The sequence below is a fragment of the Solanum tuberosum genome, unplaced genomic scaffold, assembly GCF_000226075.1.
Source record: "Solanum tuberosum cultivar DM 1-3 516 R44 unplaced genomic scaffold, SolTub_3.0 scf00170, whole genome shotgun sequence".
NCBI classification, from domain to species: domain Eukaryota; kingdom Viridiplantae; phylum Streptophyta; class Magnoliopsida; order Solanales; family Solanaceae; genus Solanum; species Solanum tuberosum.
Window position 1 is genome coordinate 320,496 of NW_006239093.1, and position 12,233 is coordinate 332,728.

The 12,233-nt window shown below is 30.6% G+C and overlaps 2 long non-coding RNA genes across 4 annotated transcripts; both read right to left on the bottom strand.

Moving 5' to 3' along the window:
- Window positions 1–424: 424 nt before the first annotated feature.
- LOC102605659 (uncharacterized) lies at window positions 425–4,040 on the bottom strand. 2 transcript variants are annotated; one of them, XR_001474231.1, is made up of 3 exons: window positions 3,882–4,040; window positions 3,271–3,393; window positions 425–2,677 (listed from the first exon to the last, which is right to left on the bottom strand). It is a non-coding gene; the product is annotated as an uncharacterized lncRNA (long non-coding RNA). The 2 variants fall into 2 exon arrangements; XR_001474230.1 differs by having other exon boundaries at window positions 3,271–3,396; window positions 3,882–4,039.
- A 517-nt stretch (window positions 4,041–4,557) lies between these two features.
- LOC107061793 (uncharacterized) lies at window positions 4,558–7,734 on the bottom strand. Of its 2 annotated transcripts, none has more exons than XR_001474232.1 (3): window positions 7,237–7,734; window positions 6,177–6,384; window positions 4,558–4,633 (listed from the first exon to the last, which is right to left on the bottom strand). It is a non-coding gene; the product is annotated as an uncharacterized lncRNA (long non-coding RNA). The 2 variants fall into 2 exon arrangements; XR_001474233.1 differs by lacking the exon at window positions 4,558–4,633 and adding an exon at window positions 5,544–5,566.
- Between the last annotated feature and the right edge of the window lie 4,499 nt (window positions 7,735–12,233).

The window sequence follows — 12,233 nt, forward strand, 5'->3', positions numbered from 1 at the left end:
ATAAGGAACACTTTTTTCATCAAACTGCATACAAATTTTTCCATCGGAATTTTGACTAAATAGTATATATATATATAAGTGAATAATAAAGTAATATATATATATATATATATATATATTATTTTATACTATATAGAAGTGGGAGTTAAGGGGACATGATACCAAATATGATATAAGACAATGGCAATATAGTTGTCATCTAAAAAAATACAGCCAATATAACTATTCCTACACTATTTCATTAAGTTGTTTTTTTCAAAAATAAAAAATCAGAGAGGATTTTCACGAGAAAAAAAATCATCACAAAATTGCTAGACTCTAACCCATTGTAGACGTCGTTGGCTTCTTGCTATTGCAATTGAAAAGGACAGGTCCTCTGAGACTTCATATGTTAACCAACATTCAAATCTTTTTTCAATTTCATGTGTGTTATAACTAAAAAACAAAAGAACCTAGTTGCTTCTATACTATCAATTTCTCTATTATCGTGGCAATACCTACTTCTCTTGGAATTTTCAAATTAAAACCAACAAACTATTATCGGCTAAAGCTAAATGTTTCAATTATCACGCTTAACTGATAACAAAATAAGTTCGTATAAAAGAATGGATGCAACACTCTGGAGATACATAGAGGGCAAAAAATTAAGGAGATAAGATCATTCAGTCCATCACCATTGTCAAAAGAAGTTTTACAATCAGAGAGAGTATACACAAATTTTAAACAAAATTCGCAAGTTCTATTTCAACAGTAAATAGTCTTCAGATTAGTTTTTTTTTCTTTTCAATAAGGACTGTTAGGAGGAGGAAAATTTGAGATACATTACCTTGATCAGCCTCTGTGTTCATTGAGTCTAAACTGGTCGGTATCCCTTTCTGTAACTTGCAGTTAAAAGCTAGAGGTGTAAAACAAAGAGAGTTCGCCAATAAGACAATTAAGTTAGTTATTTATGCAAATGTTGGGAAAAATGAAATCTTTAAAATCATAAGCGAAACAAAAACATAAGCAAATAAAAAGAAATACACGAGGAATGGCAAAAAGCTCAATACATGTTAACAAGAGAAGTGGTACCATTCACCAATGAGGCAATGTGACAAGACCAAGTCTATTGTACAATTTTAAACATTCAAGGAGTTTAAAAAGAATGCAGAAAATTCAAATTTTACTTAACAATGTAAACAAAATATAATTTCCATTTTTTAAACAAGTGGTGAACGTCAAATATCCTTCAATAGATAATTACATATGCATACTTTATTAAATCTCGCTACAAATAAAAAATGAAGATGAGAAGAATGATCAAACCACTTAAGTGTATAGGAACTGAATATGTTCGAACAAGTGATTGCACGCTTAGTCTCTTAGTGCAGTAGGTCAATGAAGTTGTTACAAAAAGAAAATACACTCCGGGCGCAATCACTTATTTGAAAGGCAGAAGAATTGAATGGCAAAGAGAGAAGGCTCGGCGGGGAAGGAATGGAAAATTGTCAAATATGATCTTGTTGACAGAACAATGGGCTGAATAGCGAGAATAATTCCTTGAGCCAGACTGGATTTCTAATGCCTCGACAAATTGATCAAGATAGATGACAACACTTTTCTCCCGTTTTTCTTACCAAGAGGGTAATCTTCTCTTATGACTTTCACCCCTGCTCGAAAATAGAGAATGAAGCCCATGTCTGATCCATTTATTCTGCAAGTAGGGAGGATCCAAAGCGTTGCCTCATCCTACATATCCAGTTGCTAGACACTTTATTGGTCTGACCATCCTCTCATTCTTTAATAGGTAGGGATAAGATTGTAGCTTAGAACAAAAGCAATACGTCACGTAATATTATTCTTATGAGAAATCTGAATGCCTGCGGAGTTGGAAGATATGACAGAACTCTCCACAGTGTTCTCCAATTGTCAGTGTCCAAGCCACCTTACACTAACCTCGACAATGCACCAACACAAGTATATGATAATTCTACCCAACAACTTTAAGCAGATGATTTTTTTTACCTATAGTGTTTTCTATAACTCCACTGGAATTGGGACCTTCAAAAAGGTATGTTATTTGATTGTGGGGACAAATGGAAGGAAGTGCTAACTTCTATAAACAAACACATACATATACCCAAAAGGATAACAACTACTACTAAATAGAATATTGAAATAGAAGAAGATAGATACACTTATTTCAGAGACTGAAGTTCAGTTTATACAAAAGGAAATGGAAATGATAAAAATTGGAATAAATAGATAAATATAGTGAAAGAATGTTAAAAGCTTACCAAACCCGAGGATTACTGGTGATGGAATCTATCTTTTCTCTTTGAATATTTGTCAAACATCTCAGCCATATCCCTTAAAATTTTCAAAAAATTTATCCTAATCTAGCTAGTGCATAGGCTTCCGAGCTCATCTTGATAGTAAATACCAAAAATTATCCAACTCGAGCATCATGGAGATTGGAGAAGAAGAGCGCTATGCCTATTTCTTTGCTTGAGTCATCTTATTTAATATAGAAGTGAGGGGAAAGAGAGAGAAAGCTCTAAAAGGGAAAAGAAAGAAAAAGTATGTGGTTTGCTAAAAAATCTAAGTAGGACGATTATACATTACCCTTGAAAATGAGCATATTTACAACCTTGTCATTGGTTGTCCTTCACTTCTAACTCTACCTATAGTTGTGTACCTATATAAATATGTTATGTCGGCCATATCAGACTTTTATATACTGAAATGAACAACAAGGGGAAAAAAAGAAAGAAAAACTGAAAAGCCATAGAGCAATAGTGCAAAGTATATCAAAAAATCACATATTGACACACAGTAGTGTAATCCATTTTGTTTCAAATTTATTTTTTATGATCAGCAGCTTCTACCAACAAAGTAGCTCCTCTGTTCTTAAAAAGGGAAGAAGTAGTATAGGTAAGTTTTAACAGTGTAATTGTTGAAAGTATTGCTCAACTTTAATTTAATTACTCCGTTAGAAAGTGTTGAAGGTACAACTCAAGTCAATAATTAACTCCCTCATCTCACAAAGAAAATCAAGAAGTTAGCTACAAACATATCAGTAAGTAGTGATAAACTGAAAAATCAATTATTTATAATAGCTATAAAATGGTTTATTCAATTATAAAACTTTTAAAAACCTCAAACATACACATGATAAGTTCAACCATATAAAAAGAAAAAGCTTGAAACTTATTATAATAATAGCATATGAACTGTGATAAATGTCTACATTTGTAGATGCCAATTTTCACCAAATAGATAAAAACTTACCTCGCTTTGTATGCCTCAGGCACATGGTACTTGAGATGGAGTTTTGAAAGCCAATATCTTACATGCATACTTGAGTTGTTTGATTCCAACTTCCAAGGCCAACTCAAGATCCTCATTGGTTGTCTTCTAACACACAAGAACCAAGGAAAAAAAATATTTGATAAGTCAATATCAATGAAAAAAAAATTATGGATAAATTCTTCCAAGAAATACATGACAAATTAAAAAAAATTACTATAGAGACATTCAAAAGAAACAATTTAACAAAAGAAATATTGATTGATAGAAAACTTGAACAAGCTATTAACTTCAATTGCATTCTTCAATTTCTCTGGTTCGAGGATAAGCAATAATGAAAATCAAAAGGAAGAAAATTAATGTGGCAGAACAATAACAGTAGCAGACATGATCTTAACCCATAAAATTGAAAATTTTGAACACTACCAAAAGAAGATTAGGAAAATATTGAGAGAGAAAACTAATCTGATTTTGAAGTACCGGATGAAAAATCAAAGAGAACATAGAAGAGAGAGTTGAGTAGAACAATAACCACAATATCTATGAATTTAAGTTATGAAATTGAAAAATTTAATCTTGAGGAAAGAGCTGACCTAAGAAGGCACACCCAGATATGAAGATGAAGTTAATGTGTAGGCCTTGAATTTAAGTTTGGATGAAAGAAAAGTTTGGACAATGAGGAGAAGTCTTCTGGAAATTCTCCATTGTTGGAAGTTGGAACAAAGAAATGAAACAATGGAGTCTTCAAGAAACGCCGAGAAAAAGCTATTATAGAGATTTGTCTTTGAACAGAATGACGGATTTGCCCTTGGATATAGTGGAAAATTACCAAAATAGCCTTGGTCGTCCTAATTCATCATGCTTCTATATAGTAGAAACTAGATGGATATAGCCCGTGCTAAGCACGGGCCCAACATTTAGCATTTTCAAGTGGTATATAATTTGCATAGTAACTCGAAAAAGAGTATATATTGTAAAAGCTAATAGATCATTGCATAAGTTATACACATGAACTTCAAAGTGCAATAATACAACTAATTTCTCCCATTCCACAAACAACTTTACAATGCAGATAAACTATCTTCCAAATACTTTTCAATATTTATCATAAGAATAGAAGTGGATAACCTTACATAGAGATCATAGAATATGACAAAATTCATTTTAAAAAATCTATTTATGCCTTGAATCATTAGTAGTAAATTTGAGTAGATGCTCTCTGTATTTTTCAAAAGAATAGAAGTTGGTATCCTTAAATGGAGTTGCATGTAGAGCAATAAAATTATGTTTCATAAATCCATTGATGCCTCAAGTGTTTGTAATTGTACAACCTTCACTCAATGCCCTAAGGAAATAGATTCAAGAAAGTATTACTATCATTCACATTGCAAAATTCAAAATCACAATCATGGAAGAAGCCTCTTTTTTTCAATAAAAAAATAACTATTTATGATAGGAAGTACATTTAAAAAAAAATTATACTCCATCTATCCTATTATATGTTTCCCCGTTGGACTTGGCACGACGCTTATGAAAAAGACCAACTTAGAGAATGCATAAATTTAGATATTAGCCTTTCTATCGGACAAAAGTTATATTCTCAATTAGTAATCACCGAAAATAAAGAAACAAAAAAAAACTCACTCTACATTTTCTTTTTCCTTAAGCTCATATAAATTAGCCAAAGCAATGCAGTTGCATTGAGAGGAAGAGAACTCAATAGACCATCATTCTTAGTGATAACGTGTATTTGGTTTTAGGAAAATCAAGTAGAAGAAAAGATATAATGTGCACGAACTAACATGCACATACAAAAAAACAAATGGAATTAACCACCAAAGAACAAGAGAACACGTAAGAGGTTGGAACTCACAACAAATCAGTATAAAGAAAGAGGCCATATAAAATAAAACTAAGTGATAGAATAACAAAATATATAGATAGATCAATTCCAACAAAAGAAAATTACCCTGTCATAGGCGTTGACATCCAATCAAGATTTTAAGACGTCAGTTATATCATTCTTCAAATATTTCTGCATTGCGTATCTCTACTTCCTAATCATTTCGATTTGAGTTTTCGTCTGCCTGATTCTAGACTCTTGTTATATCAGAAAATTCCACAACATAAGTAGAATTAACAAGAAAAATAATTTTCTACATTCTGAAAAATCTTTATGGAAAAAAAAACCCATCCCTAACAAATTTTCACTCTTACCATTGGGAATAAAATTTGTTTTTCTTTTATGCATCCAACATTTTTTCTTTTCTTGGTTCACCTAAAAGGTTAAAAGATTGGAATTAAAAGAATACAAGTTTTAATTTAGAAACAACAAAGAAAAATAAAACTTTATGATGGAAAAAAGAACAGAGGGAACTCATATACTATTAGTCAAGAGTTAATGTAGATTCTTAATTATTATTAAAGTTAAAGAAAAAAATAACCAGACCAACTATATTCCATGGGGTCTGCTCGATTACGGTAACAAAGTGATTTTACTATGATGTCCTTGTTATTAGGTGTGTGAGCTAATGGTTGAGGGCGAAGGGGCAGGGTAGTTTGGTAAGTGCACACAAGTTTCATGGAATACGATGTTGGCAGGTTTACGTTGGATTGGTGGACTTGGAGTGGAAATCGCAGGAGACTAACTGTTGAGTAAAATTTTTTAAAGAAATTAACCACCAAATTGCATAGGAGAACAAGTAAGAGGTTGAAACTCACAACAAATCAGTATTGCATCTTGACTTGCCTCTATGAAATTTATTGCAGTGAAAATCTAAAGAGAATCTTAAATAATGGCTAAAATTAAGATAAAAGATCAAACTGAAATTGCAACACCAAAAGACAAGATGATGTCAAAGGGCAGTCCCTTCGTTGAGTAAGAATACCTATTTTTAAGTTCGTGGATCCAAATTTGAAAGCTGACCGACTAAACTGATGCTTCCTCCTTTTTGGCAAGCTGATTTGAATGTGTTGAGGGACAACATCAAACTTGGCTAATTGCATAATGTACGATGCATGCTCCTTTGTCATTCCCCTTCACGTTTTACTAACGCAATTGAACATCTCTATTAATGAAACTAAACCATCAATCACCTGCACCAATTATACTACATTCATCAGAAACAAACAACAATTTATGAAATGCATATTCCAACATATGCTTATTCTTCACAATTGTAAAAATATGACATGTTACAATCCCTCTCGAGGCCATTTTTACATCAGTCAGAAAGATTCATCATGCTTACTCTTCAGAATTGTAAAATATGACATGTTACAATCCTTCTAGATATTATTTTAAAGTTCATAAAGCTACCTATGTTACAAACTGATTATATATACCAATAATTAAACCATTTACACCATCCATTCCTGCTTTAGTAGCATCACAAGAGAGGTCTATGAAATAGATAGATCACATATTAGGTCTAGAGAGAGGAGGTTGGAAAGATCCGATCAATTTGCCAATTCTTTTTCTTGAGTCATCTCTTAATTGCAACATGGAAGGAAGAGAGAGAACGTTCTAGAAGGAAAATAAAAGAGGCGCAGGTTAATTGCTAAAAAATTAGTATTGTATAATGACCATATTACCCATCAATATTGAGTATATTTATGGTTATGCCATTGGTCATCCTAGCTCTTCATGTTTCTATACAATAGAAATAATAGAAATTCTTATTATTACGCTCCTGATGCAATTACACATAGTGCCCTTTTGGTTAGCTACACTACAGTGATGTAGAATAATTCCATTACCTATCTACTCTTTTAACAAAATAATGTGGAGCATATATGTAAGGAACTGTAACAATAACAACAAGGTATAATCAATCACATAAACACTAAAGCACGGCCAGTTGGAGGAATGAAGAACCTTAAACAAATATTTAAGAAGATCTACTGATATTTCAGATGAAAGATATCCAAAAGATTTCAAGAACTTACAGTTTTAGTAAATATTGCAGAGCTAATTCTTGCGCCTTATCATTCCTTGACAATCTCTTCCAAACTTTGGCGGCTAATTTATGTTCTACCCCTTTGTGAGGCAATAGTTTCTAGTTTCTTCACAGTGAATAATAATGATACATAACTCCATTTGGGAGCTTGAAAATCCAAAGCCTTTCTTGATCTATCATTTCAATTTTGTTGGAAATACAATACCTATCTTAGTAGCCAACCTTTGCTATCCCAGAAATACATAACAGGGAGACGTTTTGAAATACCTTCAAAAACCAAGTAAACAACAATCGTCAACTAAAGAACTCTAAAACTGAGTGCAAAAATAGAAATTAGCGAGCTATAAATTAAAAGATACTTATGTTTCATCTAGGATCTTAAAGATCTGTAGAAAGTGCGTCAGGATCTTAATTGATTAGGTAAGTAATTCGGATAAACTACAGTGTCATTGTTTGATGCCTTATTGCGATTGTCGTAGTAGCTATTTCAGATGAGATCGGTTGCCACGTTTCGGCATAAAAATGGGATCAGATTGCCAAGTTCCGGCATGCTAATTGTTTGAGTTTGAGTTCCATGAGAGCACTAATGATGTGATATAAAATGTGAAGTTGTTGGTTGTTCATAAACGTTGATGATGTTGTATATTTTGATATATATGAATGTGATTATAATGTTGTCTTGACGTGTTTATGTTGCACTAGTGGGATAGTCGCATGATCCTACCAGTACACGCTGGTTGTGTACTGATTCTGCACTTGCTCTTATTTTTGTTGAGTACAGGGCATCTTCCGGTGGCTATTGACATTTAGAAGATCTGTGATCGTCAACTTCAAATTCAAGGGTGAACTAGCATTTTCCGGGATGCCATGAAATTCTCTTTCGTCTATGTCCACCATTCCCAGACTTAGACATTGAGTTAGTTAGTTGATTAGTTCATTAGTATCTCTTGTTTAGACTTGGATCATTTGTTAGATGTTTTGGTACATTGACTTTCAGGTTTTAAGTTGTTTCTTCCGCAATAGTTCAGTATAGTTCTTTAGATTTCTTGTTGAAGTTTATGAGAACTTCATTAATTAGTTATTTAATCTGTTTTTGTAGTTTAAATGCCTTAGTTTTTGGTTTAGTTTATTGTTTTGAGTTGTACTAATGGTTCTCCCACCAGAGGATTAGTGTGGGTGTCAATCACGACGGTCTGGGGCGTGACACATACGAACTAATAAATAATAAAAAATCTAAAGTTGATAATTTGGTAACTTTGTTTCAAATGCTCCAAGAGAAAAGATAAATGGAAAAAGGACAAATATACCCCCGAACTATCATAAATGGTATGCAAATACCTTCCGTCATACTTTTGGGACATTGGTTCTCCTACCGTCCAAAAACTAGAGAATATATACCCTTTATACAAACGGGCATACACGTGTCATAATCATATCCACCGACCGACATTTATTAAATATTGAATCGACGGATAAGATTGCGTCACGTGTTCCTATTTAGTCTTCCATTAGTGTGAAGGGCATATATGCTCTAGTTTTTGGATGGCAGGGGTACCAATGTTCCAAAAGTATGACGGAGGGTATCTGCATACCATTTACGATAGTTCGGGGATATATTTATCCTTTTTTCCCAAAGATAAAACATCAAAAATATTTTTTTTTTAAAATAATTTTTTTAATTTTACTATTAAGTGTTGAAATAACCTAACTTTAAAATTGATATTTTCTGCACCCTTAATTAAAAGAAATCAACATAATTCACCATTTCAAAGGTCTCAAGATTTTTGTGAAAAAATAATTTCAAAATTACTTTGTCGTAAATGCTAATGGGAATCTTTCGTGTGCCTCCTCTCTTTAATCACATCAACCCACCGTATCTCTATCATCCTTTGAACTTCCTTCAACATGTTCAATAAAAGTATTATAAATAAATAGAGATTGAAAAATAAGTTAATCTTTTACCATTTTTAAGATAACTGTATCACTTATCCCTGTTAGATTTTGAATTTTACTGTTTTTATCAAAGTAAACATTTCAATAATAATTTATTTATTTAGCTTTATTTGCTTAGATTTTAAAGTTTTTTCCACCTCAAATTCAAAATATCGATTAATTTTTTTATATAATAAATTTTACCACTTGTTTATATGTGGGAACTTTATATATATATATATATATATATATATATTACACACGCCATAGCCCTTAAGTTTATTAATATATCCTGCAAATTGAATCACTAAATTTATTTTATGAGAGAGGAAGTTCATCAACAACGATACAAATAGCTAAACGATGGACAATGAGTATTTACCCCTTTGTGCAATGTCTCTATGACAATTCCTCCAAGTTACTTTTATGGGCATTTTAATGATTTTGAAATCTCTGTGTGAGAAAAAAAATAGAAAGTAGGGATAACGTACATATGTTTATGTAGGTTTATAGCACTTCAATGTGCCAAAACTCTTAGTCTTAGACAAGATCTCTTAGGAGTATTCACTCCATTGTAAATGCTCTTTTCGTGTCTGGAGGTTAGGTTGCCATGTCCCCCTCTGACTCTGTAACTTTTGTCTATCTTATTAACATGGTTAAAAAAAAAAGAAAAAAAAAAAGGGGATAACGTACATATGATGTGAGGTAGCGGGGATTGGAACGTGGGGTAGTTAATATTCAGGTTAGAAAATTTTCATTTATATTTTGTATTTTTTCAAGTTTTCTTTTTTTAAAGAATAGAAATCAATGCAGTTATAATAATAATAATAATAATGATAGTATTTATATTCCATGTCTTGTAAAAAAATATTTTACTTCAAATTCTAACCCTCAAATATTTAGGATATGGATAAAGATAAAACTTGAAAAGATATTTACTTTTGAATTAATAAAGATAAAGTCGAAAAGTTATAACTACTTTGAATTCAAATTTTAATTTACTTTTTTAAATTAAAAAATAAATTTAATGAGTTTGTAATTTACTATCACGGAATACTTAGGAAAAGTAAAATTTATACTCGTAAGTTCTTACTTCACTTTCCTTATTTTAGTTTAATTTTGATCAATAATTTTGTATTTTCATTGTTATAATTATATTACACGCCTTTTCTTTTAGTAAGTCTCTCAAAAATGAAATATTTATATATTTAGTAAAAATTAAATATTAGCATATAAATTCGACTCCCAATAAAATAATTTATATTTTATAGTCACACAAACACATATGACTTATTTTTAAATCATAAATTTTAAAGTATCCACATATGTTTTAAAATGTGTACCCTTTTAAATTTACATGGTATAATTTGGGAAAGAGTATAATAGAATATTTGTAGATAACATTTAGGAAATCTTTACATAATAATAATAATAAAAAATATTTAATCATTTCATGGCAAGTAATTATTAACATTTAAATCAACTTTAATTTCCTATTTCTTTGAGCAGATAACTATGTTTGACTGACTTCTTTCGTAGCTTTTAAATATATAAAATTTATTCGACAATCGAAATTATTGTCAGAAGTTACGGTCAAAATTAGAATTCGACTATTGAAATTTAAATTGTTCCACGTAAATTAAGATAAAAAGAGTAATTATTTGTGGAAAAATAATAATAACTTACGTGCAAATAGTTATACTTAAAAGTCATTTGAATGGAGGAAATGATTTCAACAACTTATATTATGATACTTTTTTACCATTCATCTATTTCACAATTTGACATAACTACGTAACTTGACAAAAACTTCAAGAAATGATGGATTAGCTAGTATCAAAGTTGTATTTTTTAACAAAAGAAAATATCATGGTATCATAATCTCCAATCACTAAATGAAGAAAATAAAAATAAAAATGTACCTTCACATGAAAGCCACAAATAGGCATTAAATAGTCATTATAATATGATTTTTTTTTTTAAAGGAAGAAGTTGTAATTTCACCGTATTTATATTCTCCATTTAAAATTATCCTAAAAGCAATTGGCGTAAATTTCTTGGAATTGATATCTTAGAAACTATAATAAGCTTGTCATTCATCTGCATATGCTGAGTTCAAATCTATTAAATCCCTTTCCGTTGCTAAAAGTTCAAAGCTTTTTTTTGTCCTTTAATGTTTCATAGTATAGACAAAGTGAGTTTGTCAATGTTAAGAGTTTTGGTAGTAATATATTTTTTTAAAACAAAACGTGGAAAGTTATTTTGTAAAGCAAACTGGTATGATTATATTTTCAAAAAACTTAAACTGCCTTATATATTGATTTTTAAATTGAGATTAACTGTTTGAAAATTTAACGTAATTATCCAAAAATTTAATTGAGTATTAAATTTGTTTGGTTTAAAATTAACTGATTATTTGTTTTGAAATAAATACATTTTTTTAAAATAATTAAATATATGTCAATAATAAAGATAAATAATTAAAAATTATTTTTTTTTGTATTGTTGACATGTGATGTTTTTTTTCTCTCCTATTATATAGATATAGATATAGATTATCATCATCATCATCATCATCATCATCATTATCTACATATGTTTTTCTTTAAATGAAGAGGTTGTGGAAAGATGGTTAAAATTTAAAAATACATTTCCACAAAAAAGGACAACATACGTTACTTTATAGAGTATCTTTTTTAAAATAATAATAAATACAAATTTACAGTTTATTCCCTATTTTCTAGAACTGATTTAAAATCATTTTTTAAATTAAAAAAAAATTGATTTTTGTGGTGCTGACACGTAAGTGCTATCACCTCTCCTATTATATAGATATATATTTGAGAAACCCATTGTCCTAGGTGAGATCTTGGTTGTTTTTTGAGAGGTTCCGCTGGATTTCGAGAATGATTTTTCGGCCAAGGAGAGGTCTTGGTTGATTTTTGAGAGGTTCCGAGCTTGTTTAAGCCTTTTTAGGCATGAGTTAGTTTCTTCGATTTTCACGGATGTCAGGTGTAGCATCTCGCAACTAGAAAGAACTAGAAGGAAGTTTAA